This window comes from Schistocerca serialis, chromosome 3 (genome assembly GCF_023864345.2).
Source record: "Schistocerca serialis cubense isolate TAMUIC-IGC-003099 chromosome 3, iqSchSeri2.2, whole genome shotgun sequence".
In the NCBI taxonomy this organism is placed as follows: Eukaryota; Metazoa; Arthropoda; class Insecta; order Orthoptera; family Acrididae; genus Schistocerca; species Schistocerca serialis.
This window is the reverse complement of record NC_064640.1, coordinates 232,323,291-232,343,497: the sequence shown is the minus strand read 5'-3', so window position 1 is coordinate 232,343,497 and position 20,207 is coordinate 232,323,291. Positions and strand designations below refer to the sequence as shown.

Here is a 20,207-nt window from a genome sequence, read left to right as displayed (position 1 = left end):
TTTTCTGCAACTTCTTTGCAGTACCAAAGAAATATTCATTTACAAAAGTTGCTAATTTCTGAGGACTCTGTTAGTTTGTCCCCATTTTTGATTTATATAGTATTATCCCTGTCTCTGCCCTCTCCAACTTCACGTTTTATAACCTCTCATACCACTTTGCTTTTATTTTCGGAATTATATATTAACTTGACCAGAATGAGTTTGGAAGGTAGGAGACGAGATACTGGCAGAAGTAAAGCTGTGAGGACTGGGCGTGAGTCGTGCTTCGGTAGCTCAGATGGTAGAGCACTTGCCCGCGAAAGGCAAAGGTCCCGAGTTCGAGTCTCGGTCGGGCGCACAGTTTTAATCTGCCAGGAAGTTTCATATATTAACTTATCATTGAATTTTTTTTTATTACAACAAGCGGTACCCACTTCTATTTATTTAAATATCTGTGATAGTGACATCTCATTGAATTGAGTGTACTGGCAGTGGTCTACGTTTTTCTAACACAATATTTCGACATCGTACCTCGGTGTCTTCATCAGGTTCTTCCTGTAACAGTCACAGGAAGCATCTGATGAAGATGCTGAGGTATGACATGGAAATATTGTTAGAAAAACGCAGACCACCGGCAGTACACCAGATTCGAGATGTCACAGAATCGCCGGGAAAGTCTAGGAAATTACATCTGTGATAGTGTTCAAGGGTCTGTGGATTAGTGCACTGCTTTTACAAGGAACTGAGAAATTTGTCTGTGAGAACTTTCTAAAACCTGCAGTTACCCATCTGTTTTCCTATCTGCAGCAGTAGAAATGTCTACTTTCGAAAGTGTCATCTGAAAAATTGGTTTACCTAATGTGTAAAATTTAGAGGACGTAGCATCTAGATTGCTTTTTGTATACATTTCACCCCAGGTTTTATTTGCCAATATCTAGAAAAAGTATGTATCTTAAGATCTGAGGAGATCCTTTTGTAGGCCTGCAGTTTTGTGGGTTTCACTGAGCGTGTCTTTAGCTCTGTCATGTGACAGTAATAATTTGAAATGCCGTGATCTCTTATAAATACTTTACAGTTTTCCCTGTCAGTGTCTGTAAGTACTTGATTTAAAATTGAAACGTAACTTCTTAAAATCATTGTTGCAGTGTTTACCATTTGTGCCACACTGAAAGTGTTCAAAAAGTGTAAGCAGTTACTACTAATTTTGCAGTGAACACACGGTGTGTCGTGAGGCGATCACACTGTTTTTAAAATAACTGAAAAGCCTTACACACGCAACTTCATATTATTTCAATTATTTTAAGTTACAACTAATTTCACCCTCAACATCTGTGTTGACATTCGTGTCTCCACATATTATTATGCTAGATTTGGGGATTGAGACCTTTCCATGACTACTGCTATCTGAGGTGGTTTTTTTAAAAGAAGAAAAGCTTCTTACACCCTATATTGTATGTTTGTTTGCAAGACAGTATATTGGATGAAGCAGATATTTCATATGTCTTGTGACCAACAGAGAGATAAATCATGCTTCTGTTATAAACATATTTAATGAAAGATTGATCTCCAGGCCTTGTGGTCTACAGTGACACACATTAGAACCCATGCAGATCACTATATGGCTGTGGACAATTATTAGAACACTATAGATTAAGGTTTGTTTTCCACTCACAGACTGAATATGGTAATAATTACTACAAATGCAATTTCTTATTAGTATAATGTTATCTTGGCAGCCCTTTGGGGAACGGTATCCACAGGGCCGAATGATATTCCTAAATTCTTTCTTGTAGTTTCACAAGTAGGTTTTTCATACGTTATTTGTAGTGTCTGTTACTTGAAACTGTTAAATATTTCTGCCATGGCTGCAGATTTTGTGTAAGTCAAACCTGATGAGAATTTATTGAAGCTGAGCTGTATGCCAGTATAGGTCATTAGGTGATCCATTGATCAAATGAAGCCCGGTCTTTGCTTTACCTCACATTGAAATTACATGAGCATACATTAATCATTAACTGTGAACAATTTCCCTCCAATACATTGTTTGCTCTGTTTTTCAGTATGGCCCTGAATGTGTGATACTAATATCATTTTCAGATAAAAAAAAAAAAAGCTAGAGTTATCTAGTACACTGAATAGTGAATTATTGATATGTGTATTAGGAAAACAAATGGGTCAAATGCGGTGATGCTTCAGTATCAGATGGACTGTTGGGTTGTAAATAGCTAATGTAACATGGCCAGAAATTAAAGACATAGAAAATTATTTATGGATATGCTTATATGAAACAATCTATCGCACTCTCCATAAGTGTAGGGAGTTTGTCACAGACTCATTCGTAGCAGATTACAGTGCACTGTAAGGAGTTTTTCTGAATGGAAAACATTGTACACCTCAGATCTCAGAAAAAATTATATTGTCTTCAAGATATAGAGAGACATTCATTCACTAAAAAGCTCATGAAAATTATTTGTGACTAGAAATCATAGTTTTGCAACAGCACCTGTGTGAGTGCTAAACTATTTACTCATATAGAATCTTTGAAGCTCTATTTTCATATTACACCACTCGAAGAAGGATATATTTCGTGAGACCTATATAGCAATATGTACGAGAACCTGTCAGTGTTGGATACAGGGCAGTGATTGGGTGGCTTGTAAAGTAAAAGCAATCATTAACCTGAATGAGAATTGTTACACTTTTCACAGCTTCCATTTTTAGAATTTCATGTTTCTGTGCATATTTCTTGGCTAAATGCAGTATCTTTCTGTATGTGGAAGTTTTGGCAGTGATGGTATCTCAGATACCTTGTACAGCTATTTTAAAATGTTAGATCTTCTTATACAGTCATGAATCAATAGCCTGAAATGAGTTGTACAGTATATCAATGTGTGGTGTGATATGATAAAATACAGACAACCAGAGTTAAAATGATGGTAGTTGTAGTGTTAGATGGCACCTTCTTATGATTCTAATCATAGTAGTTTGTTGAGATAAAAGTTGGATTCTCTCTATGTATTCTGCAAGTGACTGTTTTTGTGTTCAGGTTGTATTATTCTTGATTTGAGGCTGCATTTTGTGTTGGACATATAATGGACTTCTCTATTCTATTACATAGCATCATTGTTCACTCAGAAGAGCTGGGGAAGTAGCTAAAAGTTTTAGTGATGTCAGTAAAAAATTCTAGTGTCTGTGTTATGAGTATGGCCATAACTTCAAAAATTACGAGCATATTTAAAATGTTATGAAGGAAAAGTCTGGTTGTCTGGAGGATGACTACTTGTGACAGCTGCAACATTGTAGCACTGATAAATAACTTTGCTTGAAATAGTGACATTAGCCAGTAAAGTTTCAAAGGGATTTTTCTAAGGCTTTTGCATAGCATTGACAAGAAAAGTCAAAAATCTTCCAATAGGTTTATCCTCGGGCAAAACATACTGTATAAATATGACACTGTGATGTGGAAATATTAGGTATTTCATGTGTGGCAAATCAGTGATTACAATGTCCTTTCTAACTTGTTCATGGTAAATACAGAAGTAAATCATTCAGAATATTTTTCAAAGTACCATTTCAACTAACTTTTGTTTGTATTTCTTTTATTATACATGGGCACAAACAAGCAAGGAAAATAACAATCATTTTTCAGTTACAGCGTCCTCCTAATTGACAATTTTGTTGTGGTTCAATTCCTAAATAACTTAGTTTCTGACCTTTTTTCAAAGTGTACAATGAGGATTTTGTCTCTGAGCAAGATTTAAGTTAAATTACTTCCCCTAAACAACAGCATTGAATTTTTGCACCTCTAAACAACAGCATTGAACTTTCACACTTTTAATCACATGCTAGACTTTGCACACATGAAAATTCGTGTGTTCCAGCTCTGCAACTCATCATTGTAGATTGAAGCATTTTACTTCGTGATGTTCCTTTCTGTTCGATATTTGAGTGGTGGTTCATTCTTTGCTGCAATGGGATAATGAAACCACATTGAAATATTTGTTCCTGAGAAAATTTGGCACTACTTAAAGATTTTAATGTGCTCTTAATTTTTTCTGCACACAATTGAAAAAGCGTGCTCATAAAATTTGAAAATGTCTGCAGTAATGCATTGAATCTACGATCAACCTTATGTAGGCCTACTCAATAAAAATCTCTCTTTTTATAATGTTTGCTTATTTTTTATTCTATGAAAAAAGTTCTAAGAACAAGTCAGTTCTCATCTAGAACTTATCAAAAGAAAAACATCACAATAATAAAACATTGAGCTGTGAATTTTTAATATGAAAATAATGAAGAAACTAATGCAGCTAAAGAATTTACTGTTTTCGCAACTATTAATAGTGGGCAAGAAAAGAACACTGTAAGGAGTTGATTTATTCCACACACTACATTTCAAAAGCTATCTTCCATCTGTGTGTTTAGGTGAAGTGTTCAGATAATTTCTGTTAAAAACACCTGAAGTTGGATGGTACCTTCTGAAATTTTTATTTTTAGTGAATGGGGGTGTGCTGAAAAGTAATGCCTCAGAACCGTAAAGGTTTTTAAATAAAACAAACTTCAATAACATTCTACATATTTATTCATCATGTCTACATATTTATTTCTCAATGTAGTCATCCTGGCAACAAATACATTTCACCCAATGAGGGACCAGTTAGTTGATACCTCACTGTAAAATGTTTGACTTCTGCAAGGTAAGGTTTGAAAATCGAATGGGGCCAAGTTGGTACTGTACAAAGGATGACAGTGAATCCAAGGCATCTAATTGTTACAGATATCGCAGTGCTCCTATGTGGTCTTCCATTGTCATGCTGAAGGAGATGGGGCACCATGTGGGAACAAACTGTTCTGCGGTTAGGAATTACACTACAGCATGCTGTTTCTCATGCACTGACATTATGTTACACACCACCATGTTACACACTACAGTTTGGAGCCCTCTGTTCGCAGGGGTTGCAATTTCTGCCAGTGAAGCATGAAAGTTGACAGAGTAATGCTCATGACATGTAATACCTCAACCAAAATTGCACACATAATAAAAAATTCTGAGACATTAATTTTCAGCACAAACTAGTAAAACAACTCTAACAGAGGTCGGAAATTTTATTACTGCATACACATGTTGCCATGGTCATCACCATTTCATGTGGAGATGGACACGTGTCTAGAAGAGAAATGTGTCATCCATGGCCCATGGCTGAGAATAATTGTGGCATTTGCTTGGAATAATTTGCGTAAACCTTTAAAGACCCATATCAGGATGGTCAGATCAAGTAAATACATCTGTATTCTTTGTACATGAACTTTTTAAAATACTTTTCCATATGTTAAAATAAGCTGAAATGACCATAATACAGTTAAGTGGACTCGAAGTAGTAATATATGCACAGTTTTATGTAATGCTACATAAGTATTTACCTGTTTCTACAAATCTTATTAGCGTGCTAGGACACAGGAAGGTAAGTAATACTTAATTTTCATAACACAGTGAAGCAGGTCTAATGAGAGTTCGCACAGGGACTAATTTTAGTGGTTTGTAGTAAGCTGAGTGAGTAATTGTTTCAGATAGCAGGGTCGATCTAATTTCTTGTGTATCTGTCTTTATGCCATCCTTCGTTAAAACCTTTATGTATTGAGTTGGTAACCCATTTGTAATGTCTTGAAGAGTGAACGCATCTACACATGAGATATAAACGAAAATATTTTCTGTTACTCTCCTGTTATTTTCCATTTGGGAAATTCAATGGTGGGAGGCAGATTGAATCCAGAAAGGAGGCATTGCATTTATCTTTTCTTCACAGATCTTGGCACGAATTATCACATACAACTAGTCTAGAAAGTCCGGTCACAAATTTTATAAAATTAAAATTAAGGATTGTGTAATGATTGTTCTTACAAGCAAAAACCCAAAGACAGCTACAAGCAAACATAAATAAATCTACAGACCAGGTACATGACTGGCTTGAAACTTGAAGGAAATAAGCTAGTAACATATATACACCCAAAACAACTTTTCTAAACTTCTGTTTAAAAGGAGAGCCTCCAACACCTCTGTGACAAACTTCAGAAGCATTACACCCTGACTGGAAACAAAATTTTTAGACATATTGGCTTCAGTGTGATTTTAAATGACACACACATAACAAAAACAAATGCAACACTGAAGAAAGTATAGTACAGCCTACATTTACTTGGACACAAAGCAAGCTTCCACACTGTTTTAATTGCACACTTTGCCCACTTCCACAGCATTATGTGATTATATTCTGGGGTGTGTTGTTATATTCTGGGGTAGCACAACCACTATCTGAATCATCCTCTTGATCCAAAACATAGCTATAAGATAAATGCACTATGCATGACAGATTCCTGCAGGTACCTCTTCCAGAAGTCTTCGATTCTCTCACTCCCCTGCAGATTGTGTTCTAGAAACACGTAAATATGCGAGAAAGAAACAAAAATTCCAACATAAATGAACATGATACCAGGCAAGCTCCATGTGCAATTAATAAGGACATCAGCCTGTAAAACCTTGACTACAAATAGTGTTATAGGAACTCCAGGTAGGGATATCAACAGTGTAGGAAAAGACAGATTGTTACTTTGTTTAAGGAAGACACATTAAGTTGCTGCCAGTTACAATTAAGACACTTACCTAAAGCTTTTGGCTGCAGCCTTCATCAGCTAAAGAGAAATACACACCATTCATTTGCACAAGCAAGCACACCTTATGCAAATATGACTGCCAACTCCAGCATTCTGGCCGGAGATGCTGGGATTGGCAGTCATTTGTGCATAACATGTGCTTGCTTGTGTGTATGAATTGTGTGTTTTATGACATTCCACAATCTGTTAACATTTACTGTAGGAATAAAGAATTTGAATTAGAACCAGCAAGAATATGCAATGTCAGCGTTTATACAGAGAGGAACAGAATCCACACCTGGGTGGCTCGCAGCTTGAGCTTCGTGAATGAGATCAGTGGATTGTAGGTATTCAAGTAAATAACTTTGGCTGATGGCATGGTACAATTTTCCTGCTAAAATCAGAGATACATACACTTCAATAACAGTTGTGTGGTATCAAAAGGTCATTTATGGCACTTGGAAACTGTACTATGCATCCAGTAGAAACTGGTGTCATATTTCAAAGTTACTGTACACCAGATTTGATTTTAAACAGTCCATTTGCTAATGTTTAGGTGCGTTGTTTACATTCATAGGTTTAATCAGAGGTGTACTGTCAGCTGCCCAGTAGTTTCCGCTGGCAGTGTCTTTATGAGTTGACTTCCAAATGACATTACTCTCTTTGACACAGAAATCTCTACACTCCTAAAGGAGCAGAAGAGGTGCAGTTGTTGGGATAATTTACTCATTTGCTGTGATACCTTAAGTGCTATATAGTTGATTCAGCAAAAGTACCAAGTAAACAAAGGAGTTAATACGTACAAGACACCTTTCACTTGGTGCAGTAGCAAGGGAGTGAAATATCATTCTTCTGGGTCTCAGGCCCTGCAGGAATCCATGGAAATGAGCAAGCTGACATGGCAGCAAGAGGTGATGGCAACTAAATCAATATACTATCCCATGCTGTACCCTCGGCTGCTGTTACTCGTTGAGGAGAAGAGGTAGGTGTCAGCAGGAGAAAGAGTGGTTGGCAGTACAAAGTAACAAATTAAACCTGATGAAGCCAACAATTTTGCCATGGTGAACATTGTTGCAGTCACACAGGTAGAAACCAGTGGCCTTAACATGTCTGAGAATGGGCCACTGTACTCTGACACAAAGGCAACTCCTGCAGCAGGAGGACCACCAGGGTGCATTGCTTGTTGTGCACCAGTGCTGCTATGCCACATTTTCCTTGATTGCGTTATATATTCTGACAAAAGGGGAGCAGTTTGTCTTGATAATTGTTTTTCCACTGTTTTAAATACAATGAGATGAGTGTGGAAAGGGGTTTAAGGTTTTGCATGTTATGCAGCTTTCTGTCAAAATTACTGAGTAGATTATTTTAATATATCTTCAAGTGACTGGTTCATTCTTTAAGAGTGAGTAATCAAACAAGCTACAATTATCTGATAATAGTCTTACAATTTTGACTGTACGTCCATTTTGTGCCACACTTACTGTATTTATGACCTGACTAACCCAGGTACCACTGTATAGGTTTTGACCTGTTTCGATCCATGTTGAGCATGGTGATCCGTCTGACCTAGCAATCACATCTTAGTGATGTGGTGATTTGCTATAAATGAAATGTGGTTTGAGCTCCTTTCCACAGTAGGATACCTAGCTACGGACATGCAGGTTGCTGAAGTAATGTTCAATTGAAAGACTTGTACCAGTCCATTGAGCCACATGCCATTATTACCAGAATCTACACAAATATTGTCCTTCCACCAACCTTTTTGATCTGCATGTGAAGAATAATCTCAGGAACTACTGTAAGGTTTTTTTATTTTATTTTATTATTATTGTTTATCGATCACCAGGCAGGCACTGTAGTCTGAAAGTTCTCAAAAGGCATGAATGTTACCCCGTCTGTCATTATTCCATTAGTGTTTGCAGTGACATCTTGTGGCAATAATGGGAGGTGCGACCTACTGCACAATATGCAGCCATCATTATAGCATGGCACATTTGATCCCTATTCACTCGCCCATAAAGAAAACGACTCTTACACCCTGACAAGTTATCCATGGTGTCCCTCTTAAAGGTCGTCATGTGCATTTGATGTTGTGTTTCAGAAAATGTTTGCAATTTTTTTTGTAGTGTGTAGCTGGAGTCAGCTAAACAAATACTGCTCATCACATCTTTCATACAACTTCCTGCATCAATGGAAAGCATCTATTTGTTTCCCTACTACATTTTTAAAGCAAAATTTTACATGCATGTTTGATAGAGTGATCGCAAATTAGTGTTGTGTGATGTTTGTTTTATCAATTTGTATTAACAGAAACGTTAAAACTTGACAAATAACCAGTACTCCAACAATGACTGAGCAGTGCTGCTGCATGGTGGTATTAGTCTATGCTGGCAAGGGCAACACGTGAATCACTGTTGGAGTACTGATAATGCTGCTAATAGTTGCACAGCCGACTGAAGATAAATGAACAAATACCACACGCATAAAAACAGAATATTTTAAGTTATTTATCAGAAACAGCTGAATATTTGGTACTTCTATACAGGTTTCCTATATGAGTACTGAACTGCATAGTGCAATTTTCCTGCACTTCATTAGTTTCATTGATGATGACCCCCAAAGAGTCTTGTGCAATAGACTGTCTCCTTTTCACATCAGAAAGCAGGCTATGTGACAGTGTTGAACACAATTTCATTGTATTGCTTTGCTCCTGTTCCTGTTTTCTAGGACTAATTGTGTTTAAGGATAATTCGGACATTACAGGTGGCTAAATACTTGTACGTCATGTGTGAACACCACTCACTCCCAAGATGATAGATCCTTAATTGCTCTGTTAGAGTTGTTAAGAGGTGAACATGAAGATAATCTTGAACAACTCTATTTACCCACCCTGTTACTTTCCTTTGTGGGGCATATTTGATTGATTTTACAGGAAAGAAACCATTGTATGGTTCCTATCCCACCACCTCTAATATTATTCTGCATGATGTATGAAACTCATCTAAATGTATCAAGTGTATTTCCCTTCTTTCTGTGTGCAAAATACAGTTATGTGAAAAACTACTTATCACACTTATTCCAATATTTTCCTTAATCTCAGATGTGGAAATGGTGTGTGGCTCAGTGGTTAGATGTCAGATTAAATATCTAAAGGTCCAGGTTTTAATCTGCAGTTGGTCCTTTTCCTGTTACTTATCACTTCTTTCGCATCTGGCAATGATTTGTTAATTTGAAAAATGTTGAGATTTGCCATGGCTTGGAGTCCACAATAGTCTGTGGTTCTCGTGTAATTGGCTGCGTAAGTCAGCTCAGTGTCAGAGGAAGCAATGGGATACTACTTCCATTGGGACCGTATCCAGTGAAGCTATGCAGTGTTCCAAATAACCTTTTTGTTGAGGACAGCTTTATTATGTGAAAGTTTCAAAGTGATTATCCGAAAAGTTAACCAAAGCAAAAACGTGAGTGGCTGAAGATGATTCAGACACAGGCACATCTTCCTCAGCATAACAGTAAAGAAGCAGACTTATAATATGGGGCTTTCATAAAAATGAAAGTATTTTACTACCTACCAATGTCTGTCATTGGTGGAGTAATGTCACTGTTATCGTAAGAAAGGGGCATTTAGTAATGTATACATATTTCCTCTGTGTGCCAAGAGGGCCATCACACATTTATTTCACAGGTATTTACTTATCATTCCATTTTCACAACCGTTTTAAGTGCCCCTTGTACTTTGATGCACTTTTCATGACACTTCTGCAAGTCCTTGAATACATGGCACAATCAATTATTTCTCAGATCCTTACATTCACATCCTGTATTTTGAGCACTGTTGCAGATTTATGAAATGAATGCCCCTAAAGTCATTTTTTCTGACATTACAGATGTGAGATGGGTGTAGTGGACAGGACTGATGTAGTATTGTGCATTGTCATGGGAAAGTCTTCTCTTCATTCATTATGCATGGGATGAAAACATGATGCAACACGTAGTGCATTATTGCCAACCAAATTATATGGCAATGTGACTACTAGTTGATATTAAAAATAAAACATCGAACTTTCAAAATAAGAGATCTACAGACATGTCACTATCAAGAATATTTTGTTAAGTCCACCTTTCAACAGTCATAGTTTTACATTGTATTGTGTACACGCAACTTTTCTGTGTCATCCATTGACTACTGGGGAGACGAGAGAGGTTTCCCACAGGGTTCAGTCTTGGTTCCCTTACTGTTCTTAATCTATACAGGGTGTATATAAAGTCCGGGAACACTTTCAGGAACTAAACATTGTACAGATGTCATACATATTGCATTTTGAAGAGAAACTCTGAAAGTTTTTTTTACAAACATTCGGTATGCGAACCATGAGTGACCCGACACACATCAATACGGTAATCGAATTCTTGCCATACCCGTCCCAGCATGGCATCATCGACTGTGGCAGTCGCATCCCATATTCTCTCCCAGAGCTCTGCTACATCACATGGTAGAGGCGTTACATACACAAGATCTTTAATGTGTCTCCACAGAAAAAAGTCACACAGTGAGATCTGGCTATCGGGGAGGCAATTTCACGAAACAGCTGTCCCTTCTGTAGCATGGCCGATCCATCGATGCAGCAGCTCTGTGTTCAGGTACACATGAACTTCACGATGAAAGTGGGATGGCGCCCCATCCTGCTGATTAATGAATGATGAGTCTGATTGCATTTGAGGCATCAGCCATTGCTACAACATGTCTAAGTAGAAATATCCAGTGACAGTGCTCTCGCGCCTGAACTTACCATGTTTGCAGCTAGCACTGACTATTGGCAGATTGCCAAACTATGCTGTGGCAGTGTACATGAAAAAAACTTTCAGGGTTTCTCTTCAAAATGACATATGTATGATGTCTGTACAATGTTTTGTTCTTGTGTAATAAATAATTGAAAGTGTTCCCGGTCTTTATGTACACCCTGTATTAACGATTTGCTACTCTATATTCATGAAGATGCATAGCTAGGTCTTTTTGCTGATGATACAAGTATAGTAATCATACCCAACAGACAGGAATCAGCTGAGGAAATTGTAAATGTCTTTCAGAAAACATTAGGTGGTTCTCTGCAAATGGACTCACTAAATTTTGAGGAAATACAGTATATACAAATCAGTACAATAAATGAAATAACACCACTGATAAATACATACTTTGAAAAGTCTGTTGCTAAGGCAGAACATTGAAAATTTCTGAGTGTGTGCATTGATGAGAAATTGAATTGGAAGCAACACGTTAACGATCCGCTGAAACACCGAGGTTCAGCTGCTTATGCTATTAGGGTTATTGCATATCAGTAAATTAGCCTACTGTGCCTATTTTCATTCAGTGCTTTCATATGGCATCATATTTTGGTGTAATTCATCATTAAGGGAAAAAGTATTCAGTGCACAAAAAGTGTGTAATCAGAATAATATCTGGAGCCCACCCAAGATCACCTTGCAGATATTTATTTTAGGAACTCGGTATATTCAGAGTACCTTTGGGATACATATATTCATGTATGAAATTTATTATTAATAACTCATCCCAGTTCAACAATAATAGAAGTGCATAGCTCCAACACTAGAAGAAAGGATGATTTTCACTATTCTGGGTTAAATAAGACTTTGACAGAGACATGGGTGAATTATGCTGCCACAAAAATCTTTGGTCATTTGTAAAATTGCATTAAAAGTCTGACGGCTAGCCAACCAACATTTAAAAACATATTAAAAGAACTTCTGAATGACAGTGCCTTCTATTCAATAGGTGAATTTGTAGATGTGAAGTAGTAACTGTGTAAAGAAAACTTATGTTAAACTGACATGTTCTACATCATTACAAAATGTTGCATTCATGATATACAGAACAAGTATTAATGTAATGTACTTTTATATGTATATTTGTACTCCAGAAACCAGCAGACAATGTGCTGCAGGGGGTACAAAGTGTGCCATAATAATTCCCTTCCTTTCTGTTCCTTGTGTAGATGGTATTGTTGATGCCCAGTTGTCAATAACCCTCTGTTTAAGCTCAGATTTCTCTCTCTTTCCTGTTGTGATCTTTACACAAGATAAATGTTACAGAAAGTAATATGTTTATTGAATGTGGTCTCATGATTTTGATACTAAGGCTGTCTGTGTTACACAATGTCCTTCTCATATTATTTCCCACCGGAGTTTATTGGGCATTTGTGTTACACTGATTAAACAAATCTTTGATGAAATGATTACATCTTATTTCAGTCTTCTTTATTGCCTACATTAATACAACTGAATGAGGGTCCTTGACTGATGAACACTACCCAAGAATTGATTATTCCTTCACGAGTGAATTACTATTGTATAGGACTCTTTCAATAAATCTCCATCTGGTATGTGAAGTTCCCACAGCAAAATCAGTATGATCATTCCATGTTAAATTGATCCAGAACCTTATTGCTTATTACATATTCAAGTGATATCATATCCTTTCAAACTATCTCTGCCGTTAACAGCAAACATTTAGCCCAAAAAGGGGACTGTGGAAGATGTTTGGCACTACTTCAGAATTGTTATAAAATATATGCTAGACTGTTTGTGATGTGGAAGATGGGATCAAATCACCATGTTGCTTAACGGTGTTAAGATATTACTGTGAGAGGAGGAGGAGTAGGAGGAGGAGGAGATTCACAGCAGATTCAAATAAAGTTGAATCCTTGTTGTCAAACAAAAGCCCAACAAGGTGAAAATGTGTAAGTGCAACTATGAAAAATCATTTATCAAATTCAGAAACATTATCGTAGTAGTGAGGTTACCATATGACTGGGGTTAGCTTGAACAGTCCTGATTTTTTAGTATCATCCCACATAATGACCAGGGTTTGAGAATTTCATGACTGGTCAGGATTTTTTAAAATTTTAGACATAAGTTATATGTTTGATATCTCGTTTACAAACATTCTCTTATGCCCATGCTCTGTTAGCTGACCTTGGAGCTAGCACTGATTTTGATGGTGAGGCGTGGCTACCAATAACTTTTCAATTTACTGTTAGTCATTTGGCAACACAACAAGGGCAGTAGGTTTGTTGTTTTTGTGTGTGAAGTACTGTAACACATCTGCACATTTGTGGTCACTTTATACATGTTTGTTTTTTGTTTATTATTTGGCAATGCTCAAAAGAAAGTGTGTGTTTAATGTTAACTGGCAACAAGAATGCAAATTTTGGAAATGTTACAGTGACAGTAACAACAGAGGTGTTTGTTGCGCACTATGTACTGCAGGATTTTTTGTTGCCCACAAAACCGGCTATTACTGCTACTGCTTCACCAAACATAAAGAGGCTTTTCTTTAGGGAATTCTGATCTGGAGTGTGCTGCTAAAGACACTTTATTTTCGTATCATGCTGTTAGATACAGCATGTTATGCTCTACGAATACTTGCACTTAGTGTGCAATATATAATGCCTCAAAATGAAATATTTTAGATACATACCACATTCAATCATTAGTCAAGAAATCATGTTTTGGGGAACAAGTGATCGAAATATTCAGTCTGTCTTCAAGGTACAGAAGAGAGCTGTACAGATAATAACAAATAGCAGCAATAGGGCCCATTGTACTGTCTTATTCAAAAAACCAGAAATTCTGGCTATCCTGTCTGAATGCATTTTCTAGACTGTAATGTATGTAAGGAAAAATATTCATCTGTATGCTACAAACATCTCGATACATGACAATGAAACTAGATCCAACCATTACTTATACCTAAATGGGAAAACCAAGTCCAAAACACAGAACAGTATGCTATATAGTGGCCTCAAACTGTACAACAGGCTGCCACAGGAAATGAAAGGTGTAAATGAACTTCTTATCTTTAGCCAAAAGCTAAAGACATATTTATTAGGCAAAAGTTGTTACAAAGTAAATGAGAATTTAGAATAATTGTAGATAGTTATTTAGTGGACACACATAACCACATAGGACTATATAAAGTGACAGCATATGGCATAATTATATTATTGTAAGAACCCGTGTATGTTTCAGTTCATAAGACACAGTTGACAACCTCCATACAATTTGTATTGTTATACGGCATATCAATCAGTCAATCACAAACACACTTCCAAAATAGAACACATATCTAAAGTGGTTAAAATGTTAAGTGACCCAAAATTTTCATCTACTAGAACTAAAACCAAGGCAATTATTGTTAAAGCTACTTTGCTATTTGTACAGTATTTGATTATGCATTACCTTCTTCGGAAAACATTGTGCAACATAAGCAATGGATAGCTCAAACAGAAGTGAAGGAAAACTCATTCCAATTCTTATAGGATATTTCAGTCTGGAGGAAGGAAATCAAGTTGAACTGCTGAAACTTTGACTCAGTATCTTTTGCAGTGTGCAAAAATACGGACTGGAAGGAAAGATTAGTTTTTACTGCTGGTGACACTAACGATACAAGATAGTAGGGAATGAAAATGCATTCAGAATAGTTCAAAGTGATTGAGATGGATCTACCTTAGAAACTGGTTATTCAGTGTATACTGAACACAAATCATTTCTGAAAAAGAAGTCTGCTGAAAAATACAACTGAGTAAATGAAGTTTAATGTTCTAGTAAACTGTTGAGACTTTTAAGTAAACACAAAAATATGTCCTGGGTTGGACAAAAAATAAAATACAGTGGTGGCGGTGGCGGTGGCGGTGGCGGTGATGAAAGTTTATTGTAAACTGTATAATAGCAGTTAGTCATTAAAAATTTGAATACTACTTCTTTAAATGAAGACATTTTTTAAATTTATTTTACCTGTGCCAGAAGTTTGTTGTACACTTTAGTACCCTAAATGTATGTTAGTTCATTTCTGTGCCAAAGCCTTGTTAACAGCTTTATATGGCTGTCACTGCACATTCTTGTATTGTGTAGATGAAGATCTGAGTTAATTTTTAAACTGACAATGTACCTTTTCATAAAAATTACACTGTTTAGTATATATATTCATGGTGTGGGTGAAATATTTGGCTGTTGAAATTATTGTTTGGAGAGTGTCAGTCTTGAACTGTTGATAATTATTCTTGTTTTTGTGTGGTGAAGATGGTTTTCAAGTTTGTCTTATTATGTCACCAGGAGAGGCCATAGATCATGGAAAAATCGATGTAATATAGTAGACAATTTTCGCTACATTGTTACTACACTCAATACAAATTACACACAATGCAAAGCAAGCAGAGCTTAGCTCATTAGTAAGATAGAGGATGTTTGCTTTATTTATTTATTTATTTATGTATGGGATCTTGTGGGTGCATAGAATGTAGGGTAAGATCTTGGCCATCGTTTAACACAGTAATATTTCTGTCACTCTTGCACATCATTTATTACACCAGTCTATAGTACAGATTATTGGTACATTATTGTTAGTATTGGTTCATTATTTTAGTATTTGTTCAGTCCTTACACTGCTGCTATGGTTTCAGTGCATAATATTGGTACATTATTGACGGTATTGGTACATCATTATTTATCAAAAAACTCATTCAAACTACGCAAGTGGTCAGTTAGCTATGCCTTTACTGTAGCTTTAAATCCTGCAGTGCTGCTTGCTGACTGTATGTTATTTGGTAATTTTCTAAATATCTTTTTTTCCAAGACGCAGGACTGCATTTTGGGAGAGCTTAGGTTTTGTTTCATGCATATGGTGATCAGTCTTTTTTTGCCCTGTATTATCGGTATGTACATCTTCATTTTTGAGGAACATTGCGGGATTTTCAATAACATACTGCTATATGAATACTATGGATACACAGGGTGTTAGGAATTTCCAGTTACAAACCTCTAGGGCTTGTAGAGGGGAGTGAGCAGATAATATTTTGTATAGAAACATACAGTTTCTGTGCTACAGGTGTGTGAAAACATGTTTGCTAAGTAGGTATGCTCCAGGGTAGGCAGGATTTAGGGTGGTTATGTCAGATCAGCTGATGTCATTTGTGATGTCTATCCTACCTCTCACCTGGTTCGAGCCTGTCATGTGTCTGTGAGGGTTAATCAACATGAGCACACATTTGCAGAATACACTGACATGATCCTTCTGAATGGCAAAGCTCACAGTAATGGAAAAGCTGCTTGTTGCTTTTATCAAGATTGTTCTGCACAAGATCCGACTCCATTGCATACCCTCATTGCCACAGTTGTGCAGTAGCTTCGAGAATGGGTAGCTTTACCATCAGAAGGCGTGTGTCTGATACTCCAAGGCGCTGCACACCCGAGTTGGAAGAGGCCATACTGCATCACATTGAAGGGAACCCACCAACGAGTGCATGAGGAATTTCTTTGGCTATTAATGAGTGGAAATGTAAAACAAGTCATTTACTGCGTCATGCTTAATAAATTATTTGTAAAAGTGGTTGCGCTACCAACACGTTTTCAAATGGTTATAGCATAGAAACATTACATTTCCAGGCATGGGTTCCTGTTCAGTTATTGTCCACTATCTTCCTATACAAATTCTAGAAGTTTGTAACAGGAATCTCTGAACACCTTGTATATATCTGTTGGCATGGAAGTAGAATGATTTGCAGTTCTTTGCAAATTGATTTGCAAGATTTTCTGTGTATGTTATACCTTGCATGATTCTTCCAATTCTTTCATTCTTTCTTTCTTTCTGTTTTTTCTGCAAGTATGACTGAAAGTTGTGCATGAGGTGTGTGGCCATTTTTAATGACATTTATTTTGATTCCAAAAAAGCCTATAGGTCTAAAATAGTAGTTACTAGATGTTAATGGAACTTCTTTATTTTTGGAATGTGTTTCGGGTGCCACCGATCATCAGATGACCTCCACAATGTGACAGGAGTATGATGCCTCGATATAACATAAACACTGTCAACTGTTAAGTTCATGTCAGTATTTCTGTTCTTAATGTGAATACAATAACTTCATGTGTTGTAAGTTGAAAGTCTTTTTTTCCAAAGGATTGTACAGATGTTGCATTGTGCAGGTCATCTGATGATAGATGATGCCCGAAACAGTAGTATTCGTAAAGCAGTATGCAATTGAAAATCCTGCACTCATACCCAAAAATTAAGCTGTACACACCCTCATCCAAGGCAAAAAATGGATCTCCATATACACAGAACGGAAACTAACTTATGCCAAACTGGAGTTCTGCAACTTGAACAAAAAGATATTAAGAAAATTACCAAATGACATACAATCAGTTAACAGCATTTCAGGATTCAAAGATGCAGTAAAGGTGTATCTAATTGACCACTTCTTTTGTAGCCAGAAAGAGTTTTTTTGATAAATAATAATGTGGCAGTACCAATAGTAATGTACAAATATTACACTTGGAAACCATAGTAGCATTGTAACAACTGAAGCAGTACTAAAGATAATCTACCAGAAATCTGTTGTAGCTGTAAGTAATGATTGATGTATTATAGTGACATAAGCATTATTGTCTTAAATGATGTCCATCATCTTACTATAAATTCTATGTACCCACAAGACCACATTGACAAGTAAATGAATCGAACATCCTCTATCTTACTGACATGTTAAGCTCTGCTTCCTTTGTGTTGTGTGAAATTAGTACTGTATGTAACAGATAATGTAGCAAAATTGTCTACTTTGCTTACATTCATTTTGCTATTACCTATGACCTCTCCTGGTGTAATAATAATACAAATCTGGAAACCATCCTCACTAAACAAAAATGAGGATAATTACCAACAGTTCAAGGCTAACACTCTCCAAACAACTATTTCAACAGCTAAATATTTCACCCATGCACTGTTTCTGAATATCAAGTAGTGTAATTACTATAAAAAAAGGTATGTTGTCAGTTTCAAAACTAACACAGATCATTATTCATACAGTACAGTTTTTTTATTCATTTCTCACTAGCTTGTTGTGTGTGAATCATTTTGCTACACTGACCATAGCTTTTTTTATGTTTTTTTGTATTAAGTTTCCTGTTTTTTCACTGATGAGGAAGCATGTGTTATCAGCGAACTGATAAATATTTTGAAATTTCTGTTTACATACAGGAGGAAGATCCGACTGATGCTTGGGAACAACATATTTCATCTGTTGGTAAGCTGAGTGTTGGTCTGTAATTTTGTTGCATGCAGTGTGTTGTATTTCCACTATTTGATTGTGTCTGCAATGGTATGACATGACCTAACATTAGGTGTGCCTCTTGTGCCTAGTTCATTTAATTTCTGTAGTAGTGCCTCATTATCTGTAATACTGAATGCTAACAAGCCAAGGCATCCTCCAATAATATATTCACCATTGTCCGCTTTCAGGTTAATTTCACTCAGAAATTCATAGGTAGCAATGCTGGTTGACATTTCCCATTAAACCTGTGTTGTGCTATGGACAGAATTTGGTATTTTTGCATAAAGCATGTCAGTCTGTTGTGGAAGACCTACTCAAAAATTTTTGAGAAGCAGGACAATGGGGCAATTGTCCTGTAATTGACAACTTCTTCTGTTTTTACTTTTTAAAATATTAGTTTCAATTTTGCAATTTTTGATAGGAAGAGAAGTCCTTGACATCAATAAACTATTGCACAAATGTCAGTGGTTTTACAGTGATTCCACATCATCTTTTTATTATTTTATCAGGTATACCATATACTCCAGATGCCTATTTCATTTTTAAGGTTTTTATGACAGTAAAAATTTCTCTTTTATTCATTTGGTACAGATGCAATGAGGTAGCAGGGTTGTTGATCTTGAATGGAGTGTGATTCTGTCCATGCCCATATAGAGAGGGCTGCAAAAAATGTTATTATTTATACCCTTCGAGGTGGTATACTGTTGTTCAAACTGCTACAAAACAAAGACGGTATAAAGTCATTGAAATGGACCAGAAGGACTTTTTGGATTTTGGTGCTATGCAGAAGGAAAAGTTTAAGAATACTGAAATTGACAGTGAAGGAAATCAAGTACAATGGCTTAAAGTGACGCAACTTCAATATCGCAAAAATGATGTTAATCACATCTTTTTCAAGCATGGTGTGACAGTCATGCGATGCGAAGGATCTCGCTAACTTCATCAGAACTGTTACCACCACAGTATGGATCTCCAGCTATTTATTCTTGAAGACTCTTGTAAAATGCGTGGTACTGTTCTGTTAATGCCACTGCGGCATAGATCCAGGAGGTCTTTTTACCTTCTCTTCCTGAAGTTTCAGTGCTCCATGGTATTTCGGTTCCAACTGGAAGATTGTATCAGAATTTCGGGATTTTCTGGAAACTGGCAAACTTCTGAATTGTTGATTATGGAAATGCTTGAACAAGTGCAGCACATCTTTACACTCCAGTTCCTTGGCCATGCTTTCTACATGTGCTTCTCTGCTCGAAGATATTATGACTCGCCTATCTGATTTATCAGACATCCGCAAGCAGATAACCGGACTACGCACTCATAATGCGGAGTTACGATCCCGCATTGCTACCGCCTCCGCTGAATTGGCTTATGCACGGATTACCTTTGGCTGCATCTCTGCAGAGCCGCTCCTGTCAATGCAGCCTCTCTCTCCTACTGTCTTCGCTCTGCTTTGCTCCTGTGACGAGC

At 36.7% G+C, this 20,207-nt stretch overlaps 1 protein-coding gene across 9 annotated transcripts in view; it reads left to right on the top strand.

Moving 5' to 3' along the window:
* The window catches only part of LOC126469970 (uncharacterized), a 44,162-nt gene that overhangs the window by 4,421 nt on the left and 19,534 nt on the right, over positions 1-20,207 (top strand). For all 9 annotated transcript variants that reach the window (XM_050097403.1, XM_050097401.1, XM_050097399.1 and 6 more), the window contains one exon: positions 18,671-18,716. The gene's annotated coding sequence lies outside the window, so the exon portion shown is untranslated. The remainder of the gene's footprint in view (positions 1-18,670; positions 18,717-20,207) is intronic.